Genomic DNA, 18,338 nt, shown 5'->3' on the forward strand with positions numbered 1-18,338 from the left:
GTCTTACAACAGGCCTACAAGAACTCAGTCCAGCCTCTCTCAGCCTATTGCAGACAGTCTGAGCACTGATGGAGGGATTGTGCATGCCATCCTGTACCTGTCCCGCAGGTGTGATATTCAGATGTACCGATCCTGCGCAGGTGTTGTTACATGTGGTCTGCCACTGCGAGGACGATCAGCTGTCCTTTCTGTTATCCTGTAGCACTTTTTCAAGAATTCAGAGAATTCAAGAATTCAGAGGCTTTTTCAAATTCAAGCTCTGGTGATATAATAATAACGCCATGTAGTCCAAAGTCACATTTATCTTTAACAACGCTATAAAACTGGATAGGATTGGATTGAATGGATCGCATGACTGCGTCACAGACAACAAATACATCATCTTTTTCAGATATCTCCAACTTACCTGTCCACATTACAATGTGAAGATTCATTTTTTAAAGGTATCCACTTGCAAAAGCATTTCCAAAAAGCTCTGTTTATGCTAGACAAAAAAAGCAGTCTCAGTGTGAACTGTAGAGAAAAAGTTGGGCTTTCAAACTAAAACGTATGTGTAGATGTGATCTCAATAAAGTAAATTAGCTTATTTAAGTTTCCATAACAGAAAGATACAGTGTTTTGTCTGGAAGGCGCAGCTCCCACACTTAAGCACATACAGTACATTGCGGTCAGACTCAGACTTTGTTTTTTGTTCTTTAATCTGTGTATGTGTGTGCCTGTGTTTGTCTCACCCATTAAATTATGTGTGTGTGTGAGAGAGAGAGAGAGAGAGAGAGCGATAGTGTGTGTGTGTTTGTGATTGTATGTGTATGTTTTTCACTCTGGATGTTTTATAGTCCACTCTTTATTTCTGTGTGTGTGTGTGTGCTGCATTGTGATGTATTGATTGTATTAGAAATCCCTTTCATTTCCTATGGTCGGTCAAATTTGACCACAAAAGCAAAGGTATCACCTTTTTTAATGACCACTTCAACTCAACTTTGTATGTTCAGATTGCAAGTCTAGGAAAAGTCACATAGTCATGTTCCATTCAGATTGAGGAAAATGTTCAAAATGACTGAACAGCCCAGGAAGGTTAATATTTCTTTTGTGGTCCATGAAAGTAAGAATTTCATAAGGGTTTGGAATGACATGAGGCAGAGTAAATGAAAGAATTTTCATTTTGGGGTGAACATTCCCTTTTAAAATACTTTCAAACTTCAGTAAACAACATGTTAAAAATATCTATTTCCTCAACATTTAACATGCTAATAATTTGGCAAGGTCCCCCTTTAATATGGACCAGGAGTCAAGCGGCCACTAGAAATATATTAGACACCACATAGTCCAGTTATCAGAATTAAATCTAAATGTTCTGAAAATTCTCACTTAAATTCCAGTGAATATTTCTCATTCCCGTGTTAGAAGAACACTAATTCCACTGCAGCACTTGGCAATGCTTTGGAAGAATGGTAGGATGAAGATGTCTAATAGGCTGCTCCATAACGTCTGCAACCAACCAGAGTTGATCAAAATCACATGTACACATGGTGTGAAGAACCTGAAAGAGAACAGAAGAGTAAAAGCTAAAAGTCAAAATAGAACAGCAATTTTACATGTAATTAAATTGATTTTTTAGTGAAACAGGAGATTTAACAAGAAAAAAATGTAGGGTGGGACTTTTGTTTGGAAAACAGTTTGGAAAATTGGACGTTCCATACAAGAATGGAGCCAGACCTGAATGCGAGTTTGCTAAAACAATGCCTAAATTGCTATTTTGCTTTCGGTTAACATTATTTAGATTTGGAAAGCTCTGCGCACTTTACTAGTTTTAACACTTTTAATGACATAAACCGGTGCGATTCGATACACTTTGTTCCATGACTTTTTTATGAGGACAATATGTCAAAGAATTCAAAATCCTCAGGCTCTGGAGACATTAAAAGACACTTACATGCTGAAACCCCTGATCAGGCTGCGAGCCTGGGAGTCAATTTAGTCAGAGAAGTGCGGGAAATGTGGTGGGAGATGCTGAACATGTCGGCAATGCTGATGAAGGTCATTGCTGTCTAGGAGGATCTTGCTGTGATACGGCGATCGATCATTGCCATGGAAGCGAAATTCACTGAGGTGGTTACAAGTGTGGGGGATGTCAAGAAACAGATTGATTATCTGGAGTCATCGGAGAGGGAATAATCTGCTAACCCGCTAGTGACCAAGGTGGATTTGGAGCGTGTCTGGGAGAAGTTGGGGGACATGGAGAACTGTAGCCAGCAGAAGAACCTGCATATCGTTGGAATCCCTAAGGGAACAGAGGGACAGAATACGGTAAAATTCCTGGATGGGCTCCTACAGAATCGGTTTGACATAGCAGGCCATAAGCTGGAAATCGAGCGAGCTCACAGGGTTCTGGCTCGTCGATCCACAGAGGGAGACAGGCCCTGATCAATTCTGGCCAAATGTCTGAGATCATCTGATAAAGATCTTCTTGTGTTACGTGTTTTGTCGAGTTTTTCTTGCAAAGACATTGGAGTGATTAAGTCATTTGTTTGCACTCATGTTGCAGCTAATTGGACTGGCTCACTGAACATTCGTTTGACTGTTTGAAGATTCCATGCATTCTTTTTGTGCTGTTCCGCCTATCGGCTGGAGTTTGTTTTATAGAATATCTTTTGCTGTGTAATTCTTTCTCACAAAATGTTTATAGAAACACCGAACTTGAGCAATCTGATGGCAAAGTTGTTGTGGGGGGTTCTCCTAGGTGTACATGGACTGTTTATAGTTTGGAGGGATGGACGCCAGTTGGAGCTGTCGTGCGCGGGGTTAATGCACACGTTTTTATTTTTTCTGTTTGTTTTGTTCTGGGGGAAGTTCGGGTTTTGATTGTCGCACTAATGTTGGAATATGGTCTTTATAATCTTGTTTTTGACACACAATCTATTTTTTCTTATATGTCAAAATGTCTAATATTAATATGAGTGGATTGTCTCTCTCTACGTGGAATGTGAATGGGTTGGGGCAGTCCATAAAAAGAAGGAAGGTTATTTAATTTCTTAAGAGTAAGAGATATGATATCGTTTTTCTTCAAGAAACGCATCTTTCTCTGCAGGATGCTGAAAAATTTGGAAAGATATGGGGTGGGCATTTTTTTTATAGTGCTGTCTCGAGGAAGAGCAGGGGAGTCATTATGCTGATAAGTAAACATCTACAATTCAAATGTCTCAAACAGAGTAGAGATAAACTAGGAAGAGTAATTTTTGTTTTAGCTGAAATTCAGGGACAAAGTCTTATTTTGGCTAATATTTATGCACCTAACGTTGATGATCAGGGCTTTTTTATAGATCTTGAATGGATGTTGCAAGCGCCTCTTGGGAGGAGACTTTAATCTTTTGATGGACTCAGTCCTTGATCATACTAAAGCAAAAGTGTGCAAGCCCCCTAGTGCAACATTGATGCTTCACAGGATGTGTAAAAATCATGGTCTTACAGATATTTGGAGACTTTTTAACCCATCTGGTAGGAACTATAAATTATTTTCATAAGTGTATATCTAAGTCCCTCATTTCATCTCATTGTTAATGACATTTCATGTCATTAATAGCTAAATTGGAAAAAATGTAGTCTCAGATCATGCCCTGTGTTTAGAGGTGTAACCACATATGAAGAAAAGGAAATAATTTAGTTGACTCTTTAATGTATCTCTTTTGCAAAATCCTGAATTCCAACAAATGCTAAAGGCTGAAATCAATATCTAAATGGAGACCAACTGGTCCTCAGTATCCTCTGTGGGCGTGGCTTGGGAGGCACTTAATGTGGTTCTTAGGGGCCGGATCATACATTCACCAAAAAAATCCAAAGCACAAGAACTCGTGGAATCAGAAGGAAATATTAAAATTGCTGAGGCAGAGCTGAAGCACCGAATATCGTCTAATGGCCTCAGAGAATTGACCTGATTGAAATACAGATATAATACTATTTTATCGGAAGGTGGAGTTTTGAGTCAGGGGACAAAGCAGGTAAGCTTCTGGCTAGATATATAAAACAGAGAGAGACTTTTTCTATGACCGGTGACCTATATGAGAGTACTTGAGATCCTTTGAAAATATGGTTCAACATTTTGGGATTCCCAGGTCACAGGTCTTCAGGTATTTACAGTTGCGCCACCTGCTCTGTACTATTTTTGGGAGAAGCATACACCCCCCTAAAGTTAGTCTAAGACAGGAGCAAACTGGCCATAGGGAGAACCTTGACTCCCTGGTGGGCCAGCTGCCAAACGGGGCAGAACAGGCTGCAATAAGGTGAAATAGGCTGCCATGATATGCCGAACGGGCTGTGACTGGCTGAAGAGGGCTGCAAAATGGTGCTGCGATATGCCAAAGAAGGCTGCGATATGCAGAAAAAGACAGCTCAATGACTTTTGGGCTAGTATCTATGTCAAATCCATGGCCAGTTTCTCTTCCCAGTCCGCCCCTGGTTTAAGCAAGTTAAATTCAGCTGTTCATGTGATGCTAACATGATGGCCTCCATGAGGGAACCCTCTCCAAGCACAATAAAACCGCTTTTATAAGGTTAATGATATGAATTGAGTTTTTATCTCATGTGAGTGGTCATGATTTTATACATTACAAATAATTTCTGTAGGAGTAAAACTTTTTTTAATGAGGACAAAATATTAAGTGCACCTTTAAACCCAAGTAGTCCTAGAGGGACTGTGATAAGTGTGAAGTTGCTTAAAAATATCTAATAAATTATTCACGTAAACACTCCTGGAAAATCTCCATATTCATCAGTTCTTCATAAAACGCATAATTACACACATGAAGTTACATTGAGAATTATGGTACAAGAGCTCATATTGTTCATAATTGTCATAATGGTTCATATGTGTCAAAAACACTCAATCAAAGAAGCTGCTCATACCAGATGTGAATAAAGCTGAGAATGGCGATGAGAACTCCAGCAATAAGGGAAACAGGAACAGCCAAAAGAGCTGTGATGATATGATAACATCAGACCCTGGACACCTCGAAAAGAGCATGACTCCAGATCCACACCTGATCCACACCCGATCCCCACTGCGCACTGACACCGGTTCTGCTATCACATCCTCAAAATTAAGCTGGTGACAGAATTGGATGCAAGAATTTTACAATCATGGTCCCAACATTATCTTACCCAAATTTCTGATTAAATGTGAAGGACAAAATTTTTTTCTGACGATATTGAAACCACTGGGTGCTTTGAAATTGGCATATCTGTTATCAGTTTTAAAAGTTACATGCTAAAAAGTTAAAACTGTTAGTGGCACTAGAGTGTTTGAGTGGCAGACCACAAGTGTGGTTAGAGGACATTCAGACACGACCGTATAAAAGCACCGGTATACATACTTTATTTTAAAATCAAAGAACGAGCGGGTGTGATGTCATTTCGAATAAAATCTATCCAAAACGAAGGTGTTTTCACTCATCTACCCAATGTGAGATGTACTTCTTGACATTCATTTGTCTGTATTCTGGCCATTAACACTAGGGTGCCCCCTAACAACAAAAATGAAATTGATGTATCCTTACCTAGGATCATTGCAAATTAGAGGGTGAATCTGCATCTGTAACTGTTATCACCTTGTACTTTTCGCTTCGCTGGCTACTTTTCTCAGTGTACTCTTGTCTTTCAAGAGTTTATCGTAAGATGCAGAGCAGTCCAGTCCAGTCCAAAATTAAGACATACAAAAAGCATTGCCTTCATGACTGTTGACACTGAATTGAGATTTATCCTTTGTCCATTCTGAATTCATTAATGAGAACACATTTCCACAGATGCAGATGTCCCAGGCAGGCATAAAACGAACTCCACAACCTTGGATAAGACTCCGAAGTTGATGGTCTTGTTCTCCAGCTCATGAAAAACATCTGTTCATCTCTCAGACATGGCCGTCTTGTTCATGTTCCACTCATTGAAGCAATGTCTCTCTGTAGGGCCCACTCAAGTTTTTCTGTGTTCTCCAATGAGTGGCTCCAATTTTGGAAGTAATCCAACAATGCTGAATAAAAGTTTCTCACTGCACAAAATAAATCATCCACTCACATGTCACCAGCTTCAATTAGGGCATCCAATTGCTTTTTAATGTCAGAGGGTATGAGTGATTCCTCCAGCCTGGCATGCAAGACTTTTCTCAGGTCATGAATGAGCAAAGCCACTTCTGTGGCTGATATGTGGTCTTGCCCTACTGTCTCCTGTGCATGGTTAAAAGTGGCTGTTTGCTTGAGTGCAAAGCCAATCCAAAGTTTAGTGCAAGGATTGCTGAAAATATCTCTTAGAAACTTTGGGATTTTTTCTTGAGAAAGACAGTATGCACGCAAACCATTGAAAATGTGTAGTATTCTTTCAAGAGCCGGACCAAGAGAGAGGAAACATGTGTTGCCATGCTGCAGGAATTTCTGATAGTCCAGCTGCACAAAAATGTGTATGTTGCATATGACAGCTTCAGATTTAGTGCAGGCAGGAGAAAATTTTGGATCATTTAATTTCTTGATCAATTTTATAGTGCAGATGGTCCGGCCACAAAAAAAAAAAAAAAAAAAGGCAAAAAGTCCTTCACTTGCATGCACCTTGTCAGATTCTGAACTTTGCTTCACAAAAAACAATCGCAAACACTTGGTGTGGCACACTTACTTTTAGCAGCATCCACTTGCTTTTTTGTATGAACATGCTGTGCGACGTCGGTGCGGCCTCCACAAATCTCACACCTCTGTCTGTGACTTCTAGAATTCTACAATAAGCTCTTTTTGAAGATTTCCTCATTAAATGTACATATACGCTTCCTTGACATTGACTTTTCAATCAGTTCACTACGTCTATTGCTAGGGAATTGTGATTGGATAGTTTGATCAAATCATGTACATCAAATAACATGGTGTGATTTTATTGGTTTTACATGCCGTATCCTTGGCTACCTTATTAGAATACTCATGTGACTGAGAAAGCTGTATAGGTGATAGAGAAATTTTAGGAGAAAGGAAAAACTGGACAAAATGTTTATTTTTTTCAGAATAAGTCAGAACATTAGAAAAAGTGCTTAAAATACCAAAATGGATTTCTGGTACCCTAATTAACACACTTTTATACACCTGTCTTTGCAGTAGTCTCAGTGTCATCACAAGTTACAATAACAGAGTGTAACCGGTGCATATTGTGGCAGTACAATTGCAATAATTATGTGCAATACACAGCTTAGTCTATTTATTTTAAAATAGTCTAGCCCGATAATTTATATTACAGTGCTGTGGCTCTTTACTTACTATAATATAAATTATCGGGCTTAATGAGTCATAAGTGATATGAAATTGTGTTGTACTTCACAGTTCATTGCGTTCACAGTTCATTCTATATTTATTCATATTCATTTCTTTTAAATATTGTAAACAATTATTTCTCCTCCTCGCTTCACAAATGTGTGCTCTGTTATCTCATCTGCCTAAAAATTACTTTCTAACTGACATGCACACAAAAACCAACACCAGTCAATAAATAGTCCATTACAGCAGAAAATAAGGAATACTGCATAAGGCATACAGGCTATAACTGTTACTACTGTAATGGCGTACCGATGCATGAGCACCAAACACAAAAACGTCTAAGTTACGGATGTAACCTCCGTTCCCTGATGGAGGGAACAAGACGTTGTGTCGAAGAAGCGGCACTAGGGGTCTCTTTTGAGTGCCTTTTGCATCTCTGATCTGTGAGAAAAGGTCAATGAGAAACTGGCAGATAAAATTTGCATGTCCCGCCCCCGGACATACGGGTATAAAGGGAGGGAAATGCATCTGTTTCATTCAGGATTTTTCTGAGGAGCCGACAATGAGGTTCGGCCGTAACAGTGGCGTGGTTCAGCGAAGTGTCCGGGAGGACACAACGTCTTGTTCCCTCCATCAGGGAACGGAGGTTACATCCGTAACTTGGACGGGGGGTGGGGGGGGGGGGCACGGCCTGGGTGTCCACTACCCAGTGGGAAAGCCTCTGTTTGGAGACAGCGTTCCCTTTCCGCTGTCCGGCAAAAAAAACAAAGAGCTGCTCAGAATGTCTAAAGCTCTGCGTGCGGTCCAAGTAGATACGAAAAGCACGTACCAGACACAGCAACAAAGGGGCTGGGCCTGTATGCCGTTAAATGTTGGACAAAAAAGCAAGCATATAAGCACAGCGTGCAATTGAATTACAACAGTGTGAGCACCATGACACAGTTTGCAAGTACAATTTAAACCTGCAGAACTTGCAAATACCAAACTCGAGCACCAAAAATATGCTTGTGCACCCAAATTAACAACTCACGAGCAGAAATAACAAAACCGCGCGTAATGTCAAGTCTCACACACGCGCGCAGATCTGTACACACGCACAAGTTATTTTCTGCATAAGCGCGCAGCTGAAATCTTTACGCGCACAAGTTGGTTTTGACACTCAGGGGCGGGGCCCAATCCTTTCTGTTAACAAATGTAATTGGCTGCTGATCAAATCCTGTATTGATTGGCTGCATCTCTTCGAATCTTGTGATTGGCTGTTGTTGGACGAGGACAGACAGAAAGCGGGAACTTTATTTGTAATTTTTTTGACAAGAAAAAACATACAAAACTCTCTTAGGGGAGAAATAGGAAATATACAACAATAGAAACAATACTATTATTGTCAGTGTAAATGAAATAAAAGCGTCCCCTACACTATACTGAACAACAAAAAGCAAACAGCAAGGCGTATTAGTTAAAAAAAAAAAAGTCTCGAGAGCAAAGTCTAGAGAAAAAAAATAAAATATTAAATAAAAAATAAAAATAAAAGCATCCTTTAGACGTAGCATACAAGAGGATATTTATCAAAACAATTGTCTGGATATATCACTACACATCTTTCTTGCAATTTTACTAGACGTTACTTTTTCAGTGAGAAAAAATACAATTTATAATCGTTCATAAACCATGAAAAAGAAGGCTTCGAATATCTCCACTTACTACAATGAATATTAAATTTACCCATGAGAACAATCATATTAACCAAATCAGATAGGGATGAATCTACATTATCCATATAAAAGAGAATTTGTGATAAGTCAAACATCGGGATCTCATCAATCTTAAATGACAGCCGATTATGTAAATCAGACAGATTATGTAAATCAGCTTTTGCCCTTCGGACATGAAAAGAACAAGTGTTCCAGAGTCTCATCAGCTGCCTCACAAAATACACAGGGATCTACTTCAAATTTAAACCTCTTTCTAAGAAAGTCAGCAACCGGATATATTTGATAAATTATTTTAAAGTGAGTCTCTTTGACTTTAGGGGAAATGGGCCATTTGATGAATTTGAAATGTGGTTTATCATGGACAAGGCATTCATATTTGGAACATCAATCCTTTATTATAATCCAAAAACATTCTAAATTTAAAAAAGAATTTATACATTTGTTATTACATTTACTGTAATGCAAATTACATTCATTAATTACTAGATTTGGTAAGGTTGGTGAAAGTCTTATTCTCACATACATCAATGTGTTTTGGATTAACTGTAATAACAGTATTGATTTACACATTTTATTATATTCTCTATAAGTGCGGTTAAGATTATACTTTAGCAGAACGGCAATATGTTCCAAGAAGTTACTATTATCATCTAATATATCATTCCAAAACACAATACCCATCTCATACAAATCACATTTAAACAATGATTTCTTATTAATTGTAATGACCCTGTTATTCCATAGGGTGGATCCATGGGGAGAAAAGTTGTGGGTAAATATAATTTTACAATATTGGAGAAGTTGTTTCTGGAAGTTTGATAATTTAATAGGAATCTCAGTTACCTAAAAGAAATTCAAGCCCACCTATTTTATTAAACAGAGATCTAGGTATGTGAAACCACATAGAGTAAGGTTGTGATAAGTATGATTTCAACCATTTACTCTTAAATGCCCCAAACATTGATTCAAAGTCCAAGGTGTTGATACCACCCATATCATACTCTTTCACTAACTGTGATTTCCTAATATAATATGTTTTATTTTTTCAAAGGAGGGAACTGGGAAGATTGGGAATCGGATGATGGCAGACAGTAAAGAGGTTATAGTTTCTTTCAAAATTTTTCCTTAATTTCTTGTAGCTGTAAGATGTTTTGTGTTTTTCTATCTATCTATCTATCTATCTATCTATCTATCTATCTATCTATCTATCTATCTATCTATCTATCTATCTATCTATCTATCTATCTATCTATCTATCTATACATATATATATATATATATATATATATACAGAGGTGTAGTGGTAAAAAAAGAGGTGGGTAAACTATAAATTCTGGTGGACCACGACGTGGTCACCCGGTAAGGTGGGCCACTGCCTACCGGTGTATGTGTATCCTGATGACATCGCTATAGGCTATCATTTGATGGTACTACCAAGGGTATCACTGGTTGTTCCCTCATCATAGGTCACACAATCACTATTCAATTCATACATTAATCTAAGTTCTTGTTAAAGAGACCCAAGAAGGAATAATATGGTTGAAATCTATAAAGTTTACTAAATGACAAAACAGAGAGAACAAAAATATTTAAGAGAGATAGAGAGGGAGGCTTATATCCAGGGCTTCCAATGCAGTGCACTTGTACATAATGATTAGGGATTTGGGATTATTTTCATAGTCAATTAATCTGTTGAATATTTTCTCGATTAATCAATTAGTTGTTTGGTCTATAATATGTCAGAACAATGTGGATCAGTGTTTCCTAAAAGCCCAGGAGGATGACGTCCTCAAATGTCTCGTTTTGTCCACAACTCAAAGATATTCAGTTTACTGTCACAGAGGAGAGAAGACTCTAGAACATATTCACATTTAACAAGCTGGAATCAAAGAATTTTTGCCTGCCACAATATCAACGCTGACCGCCACACATTGATTTTCGATTTATTTTTTATTTTTTACTAAGCCTATTTAAAATCGTATTTGATTGCAGAGAGCCGTAGCGCATTCGCGCAGCACTAGGCTACCTCTCGCTCGTCCCTCTCTCTCTCTCTCTCTCTCTCACCCGTACCTCTCGCGCTCTCTCTCCATCATGGAACACCGCTGCATAAATCTGTCCAACACAGCACTGCCAGTTATTACTTATTAGCCAGCATGCAAGGAGCCTAGCTAATAAGGAGAGCTAAGTTATTGTTAGAATACAGCTGGATTTTTGATGTCAGCACGCTGTATATAGCTGGTAGTAGTCAATATCGATGCACGCGCATGGGAAACACTGGCAGCAGCGCATTATGAAAGACTTCGTCTTAGGTTTAACAACCTATGAAACTAATAATGAACAATATGAAACTAAAACGACATAAGCTTAATTTAAAATGGCTTAGGAACTATCTATTTAGAGGTGGATAAACGCAATTTAGAGGTGGATAAACCCACTTTGGAGGTGGGTAAAAGCTATTTCCGAATTTTGGGAGGTGCGTAAACGGCGTTTACGTGCATTTAGCCTCCACTACATCCCTGTATATATATATATATATATATATATATATATATATATATATATATATATATATATATATATATATAAAATATATATTGTGCTGTTTTGTCCAACATGTAACACTATAGGCCTGCCTCCTCCCGGGGCAGCGCTTGCAGGTTCACTACCTGGTCCCTGAAGGGAGTGGTAGGAACCTTGGGGACATAGCCCGGTCGCAGTCTTAGGATCACATGAGTGTCTGCCGGAACGAACTCCAGGCAAGTGTCGCTGACAGAGACAGCTTGCAGGTCCTCGACCCTCTTGATGGAGGCGAGCCCGATCAGGAGGGCCGTCTTCAGGGAGAGGGCCCTGAGTCCGACTGATTCTAGGCGGCTCGAAAGGGGGTCTCTGAAGGCCCGAGAGGACCACTGAGAGATCCCAGGAGGGGAACAGGCTTGGCCGGGAGGGATTTAACCTCCGAGTGCCTCTTAGGAACCTGATAATTAAGTCGTGCTTACCCAAAGACTTGCCGTCTACTGTGTCATGGTGGGCCGCGATAGTGGCTACATACACCTTCAAGGTGGAGGGGGACAGCCTCCCCTCCAACCTCTCCTGCAGGAATGAGAGCACTGACCTAACTGTGCACCTCTGTGGGTCTTCAGCCCAGGAAGAACACCAATTCGCAAACAAGTGCCATTTCAGGGTGTAAAGTTGCCTGTAGAGGGGGCTATGGCTTGGTTGATCGTGTCTACGACGGCAGGTGGTAGATCACCTAGATCTTCCGCATCCCGTCCAGGGGCCAGACGTGGAGGCTCCAGAGGTCTGGGTGTGGATGCCAGAGCGTGCCCCGTCCCTGAGAAAGAAGGTCCTTCCTCAGGGGAATTCGCCAGGGAGGGGCTGTAGCAAGGAGAACAAGATCCAAGAACCAAGTAAGAGTGGGCCAATAGGGGGCCACTAGAGTGACTTTTTCCCTAGATTCACCGGGGGAAATGCGTACTTGCGCAGCCCTGTGGGCCAGTTGTGTGCCAGCGTGTCTGCCTTGAGGGGAGCCTCCGTTCTGGCGTACCAGAGCGGGCAGTGGGAGGTCCCTCGGGAGGTGAAAAGATCTACCTGAGCCTTGCCGAACTGTTCCCAAATCAGCTGGACCGACTGGGGGTGAAGCCTTCACTCTCTGCTGGGCAAGCGTTGTCGTGATAGCACATCCATCACCACATTTAATTGAAATTCTTAAAAGGGACAATACATATTAATGAACATTTTCACAAATGTAAATATGTCAGATTATAGCCTTAGGCTAATTTCCATCTGCAGACCCTCTGGCAGGTTGATGTTACACACAGAAATTAATAAATACATACCAATACACTATACACAGACTATATACAGAAAAACAAGGACAAGAGCAGTGATCACAACATGTTAGAACAGACAGTAACAACAAGAGTGGACAACAAAAGACATATAAAAAATTGGAAAGCAATTTTTGCACAAACGACTATATTGCACAAACCACAATTTTGCACATATCCTGACTAACCTGATATTGCACTGACCCATATTACACCATATTGCACTGACATTGAGGTTGCCTGGGATGTGAGTGGCATGAGTCACTGCTGGCTCCAAAGGAGGAGACGACGGGCGTGTTGTGACATGTGGCCGGAGCGTACGCCGCCTTGGCGATTTATGTGCACTACTGTGGTGTTGCTGTCTGATCGGATCAAGACGTGTTTGCCCTGAATTAACGGGAGAAACCTCCGCAGGGCAAAAAGTACAACCAACCACTCTAGGCAGTTGATGTGCCAGCGCAGCGGGGCCCCTTTCCAATGGCACACGGCAGCCCAATCCAATTTGGAGGCATCGGTAGTGATCAAGACACATCAGGACACCTGTCCAGACGCATCCTGATCACTACCGACGCCTCCAAATTGGATTGGGTCGATTGGGACTCCTGTCCGCAGAAAGCAGAGGTCTGTCCAGGGTTTGAACGTTTGACGGCAGGCGGGGGTGATGTTCACACGGTGTGTGCCGAGGCGCCATGCTCGTCTCGGGACTCGAGTCTGGAGCAGTGCTGATGCGGTCTCATATGCAACAACCCCAGCAGCGTGACCACCACGTAGGATGCCATATGCCCCAGGAGCCTCTGGAAAAGTTTAAAGGGACAATGAAATGAAATAAAATCAACAAAGGATTCTCCTCCCAGCCCTCCACTGGGGGATGGAGTGGTCTTCTTACCAGCCATCTTGGTCTCTGGGTCGGGTGTCTCAGGACCGTTTGGGAGCCTTCCGGGTCCTCGAAGGGGTCTGCGAGACGGGGGGCGTGCGCTTCCTGCGGGCGCTCGATGCAGGGACTGAGAGCTGGGCCCGGATTGAGGCGGAGCTGCACGTTTCTTAGCCACAGGAGTACGCCCTCGGCGAGCAGACGGAGTGTGGCACGTGGTGGCAGGTTTGCGGCGGGGCAGGATAAGAGATATGGCCTCCATCTGCTTCTTCTCCGCGGAGATTTGCTGGCCGAAGTCCTCGACGGTGACGCCGAAAAGACCGAACTGGGTGACACGCTCGTCGAGGAAGCGTGTCTTGTCCACTTCGCGCATCTCGACAAAGTTCAGCCACAGATGACGTTCCTGAACCACGAGAGTGGCCATCGCCGGCCCGAGTGACTGCGCTGTGACCTTTGTGGCCCTGAGGGCGAGGTCGGTCGCTGAGCGCAGTTCCTGCAGCACGTCGGGATTAGGACTACCCTCATGCAGATCTTTAAGTGCCTTGGCCTGGTGGACTTGCAGGAGGGCCATGGCATGCAGGGTGGGAGCGGCCTGTCTGGTGGCACTGTAGGCTTTGGAGGTCAGTGAAGACGTCATCCTACAGGCCTTGGAGAGGAGCACAGGGCAACCCCGCCAGGTGGCGGCGTTCTCGGGGCACAGGTGGATCTCAACTGCTCTATCCACCAGGGGGACCGCCGTGTACACGTGGGCCACTCCGCCGTCGAGGGTAGTGAGAGCGGATGAGTGAGAGGCCTTGTGGCGGGTGGAGAGAGGTGTCCTCCACGAACTCGTCAGCTCATCATGCACTTCCGGGAAGAAGGGGATGGGGCGTGGCTGTGAGCGGCGCGTAAACCCGAGGAACCAATCATCCAGCCGCGAAGGCTGTTGGGAGGATGGAGGGTTCCAGTCCAGCCCCATGCTGATGGAGGCCCAGGCAAGTATGTCGGACATCTGGGCGTCAACCTCAGACTGGGCGCGCTGGACTGAAGGCGGCAGCACAGTCGAGTCATCCACATCAGACGCCGGACCGCTCTCCGATGCAGCGGTGAGCTCATCCAGCTCTGGGGGTTCAAGAGGATAGGCAGGCTGGCTGTGATGCGAGCCGCTATTGCCTCGAGCCCGGACAGAAGTCAACGAGCATGCCGGGGGGCGGGTGGTTCGCGGTGACGTACCCGGCGAAACCGAACCCGCTGCCATCCCCAAATCGCCTCCATCGCCAGCCGCGTGGGAAGAAGAAGCGAGGTGGGGAGCGGCTGGAGTGGCGTTCCTTCAGTGGAAGGAAAGCCGTGACTGCAACGTTACCATGGTTATGTTCTCGCAGTGAGAACATTAGCCATCCACAAATGCTGCCTCGGTGTGTTCGCTGCCCAGACACACGAGACAGCGCCTGTGGCCGTCAGGAGTGGAGAGCAATCTACAGCATCCAGGAACTACACAGGGGCAGAAGGGCATATTTATAAAGACGCGTCCTGAAAAGGACGTTCATCGCCAGCTGTGTATTTGCTCTTTTAGAGGAAATAACTCTTTTAGAGAAATAAACTCTTTTAACTGTGCTGTAGAAGTGCCCAGGGGCAAAGCTGCACTACCATGCAGAGAAGGGAGAAAAATTCTGAATGAAACAGATGCATTTCCCTCCCTTTATACCCTTATGTCCAGGGGCGGGACATGCAAATTCTGTCTGCCAATTTCTCATTGGCCTTTTCTCATAGATCAGAGATGCAAAAGGCACTCAAGAGAGACCCCTAGTGTCGCTTCTTCGACACAATGTCGAAGTGAGTGACAGATGGGGAAACACATATACATGCTTTTCAGTTAGCATTTGCATCACGTCAGTTTCAGCCTTCATAAATCTCAATTTGTTCCTCACTTTTAACGTAGGATACATTTGGGATTGAATATCACATACAAATAATCATATGGTTTGGCTCAACTATTCAATATCTCTCAAACAATGAAAACACACCAGCAATGGCCACAGCATCTCCTATCATGTATGTCTATGAACGATATACTACTGTGACTGGTGGGACGACACGTGTAGCTCCGCACCAAATGTAGCCTCGCCTCATACTGCAGGCTGCAGCCAGGTCCTGCTGAAGATGCACCACACGGGGAGAAAACTCTGTTGGCGAAGTTGAAGCAAACCAGCGTCCCTTGTAGTATCATCCGAAGTTCACTGAGGGGACGATGTCAGTGAAAATGGGGATATCGCTGGAGCGAGGCAGGATGTCTTTGTAAAAGAAAGCCAGCCCTTTCCACTGTTTGAGGAACATGATGTATAAATTCAAATCAGCACAGCATGAAGGGCTTAGGAAGAGATAATCTACAGCTGGGACGGAATAGGTGAGTGACAGTAGGTGGGAGAAAAAAGGGCATCCTTGAGGCACCATGCGGATGGCAAAATTCTGATTTTCTAGCAGGGAGAGCAGATCAAGTTTGCTGCTTTGAGTATTTTCCAGCAGGTTTGAGGAGATAGCAATTATCCTGTCGATTTTGTCTTTGGGAAGGGAAGCTTGGAATTTTGAGGAGTCGAGGATGATGCTAAGGAATTCTAGAGCTGTAGATGGCCTGCTGTTTTCTCAGGAGATAAAGGGACTCCTTGCTTGGAGAAAATATTTGGACGGTGGATAAATGACCCACTGGAGAAAAATTGTTTGGGGAAATGGTAGGTAAATAATCGAGATGATGAACAAGGTAGTTCATAGTTCATAGTTCATAGTTGTTTTGCAAGATCAAGCATAGTGTTTCAGATAGTAGGTCAAAGATTTTTGGGCTACTTTTACAGCCAAAGGTTAAGCAAACGGCAAAGTAGAATTTCTCCTGCCAGTGAATACAGAACAGGTGCCAGAAGTCTGGGTGAATGGGCATGACTTTAAAAGCAGAAGTTATGTCGACTTTTGCTAGGCAGGCTTCGTTGCTGGCGTTTTTGATTAGATGGACTGCTAATTCTTTGGAAATTACGGTGTCGACTGTGTCAGGTTTTCCTCACACAACACACTATATGACTTAAGAAGAATTGAGATCTAAGACACCAGTATTATGGACAGGGGCGGACTGGCCATAGGGAGAACCATGACTTTTCCTGGTGGGCCGGCTGCTAAACGTGGACAAACAGGTGACGATAAGCTGAAATGGGCTTCCGCATTATGCCGAACGTGTCGCGACTGGCTGAAGAGGGTCACAAAATTGACGCCACGTTATGCAGAAAAGCACAGCTCTTCCCAGTCCTCCCCTGGTTATGGGTGACTTAAAGGTGCTTTGATATGTGCTTTCAAACATGAACATGCCACAAACATGATCCTCTCATCCCTAAATCTTGTGTTTCACGTATGAAAAAAGTAATTCTTATTTTGAATGACGAGGGTGAGTAAATGATGGCGGAAAGGTCAGTTTTTATTAAAGTTTATCAGTATCATTAATCAGGTGTTAATTATTTTCCAGAGGTCTTGACTGCTTCCAAAAGCACTTAGACGGCATTGTCACCTAATACATTTTTCAGCGCTGGCTAGGATGCGACAATCACATTTGTTATTACTGGATGAGGATTTAATTAGTTTTTTTATAGAGACTGCTGAAGCTTATTTCCATTAATAGGTATGAATCTTTGCAATTATACATTTTTATTATTCCATGGAACACAGAAGTAGAATTTTTAAGAATTTGTATACAGCTCTCTTCCAGGTTTAATGTGAATGATGTTTAATCAAGTTTGGTGTTGTATGGAAAAGAGATTGTATGAAAGTTCACAAAATTCCAGCATACAGGTTTGGAATGAGTAAATGACAGAATTCCAATTTTTTGGATGAACTATAGAGATGCTAGGTTTGTAGTCCTAAAACATGAAAAACATATAGCATTTGGGTGAAAAATTCTAAATCCTAGTGTTTCAAATGGGTTCTTTGAATGGAGCTTTTCAATTTATGGGAAAATGGTTAACATTGTTTGAAGGGACAGTCACGTTTTGTTCTAGAACATGAATTACAAACACAGTCACTCTTCAAAGTTGAATTCTGAAGCCGCTGTAAAAAAAAAAAGAAAATAGAAAGTTGATACACCCATTATGATTTAGCCTTCCCAATTGGCCTACAAATTGACATTAAACACAGAAGGATATCTTTGGCTGAAATTTTTGTACAAATTTTCCATCATTGTGTTTTTTTTCTTCTTCATATAATGAAAATATATGGTGATAGAGGCTAATATTTTTTATTTTGTGTTCCATGAAAGAAAGAGTGTCAAAAGGGTTTAGAACAACATGAGGGCGCGTACGTGAAGACAGAATTTTCTTTTTTTGGGGTGAAATATACCCTTAAGTCTTACATGAAATAATTACCTTAAGACACTCATTTATTTGCCTTGGATCCCTTTCATTGATGAGAGGCCTGGTGTCACTTTGTGTAGAGATGACATCTTCCTCCTCTTCCTCCAGGACGGTTTCTAGCTGTGTCTTCCATGCCTGTTGTCCCTCTTCATCTTCACCATCCCCTGCATCTCTCAGGTCAATCTCTGTCTCCCTTGTGTCCATACTCTGCATCATGGTGCCCGTCATCTATACAAAGGTCGCAAGGTCACAAATGGGTTGCCCACAGCATCCAAACACATATAAACACGGTT

General features: G+C 42.3%; 1 pseudogene; it reads right to left on the reverse strand.

The window, feature by feature from the left end:
- Positions 1-1,389: 1,389 nt before the first annotated feature.
- LOC127632753 (caveolin-2-like) lies at positions 1,390-18,261 on the reverse strand (annotated as a pseudogene).
- Positions 18,262-18,338: the final 77 nt, after the last annotated feature.

Source organism: Xyrauchen texanus, chromosome 39 (assembly GCF_025860055.1).
Source record: "Xyrauchen texanus isolate HMW12.3.18 chromosome 39, RBS_HiC_50CHRs, whole genome shotgun sequence".
In the NCBI taxonomy this organism is placed as follows: Eukaryota; Metazoa; Chordata; class Actinopteri; order Cypriniformes; family Catostomidae; genus Xyrauchen; species Xyrauchen texanus.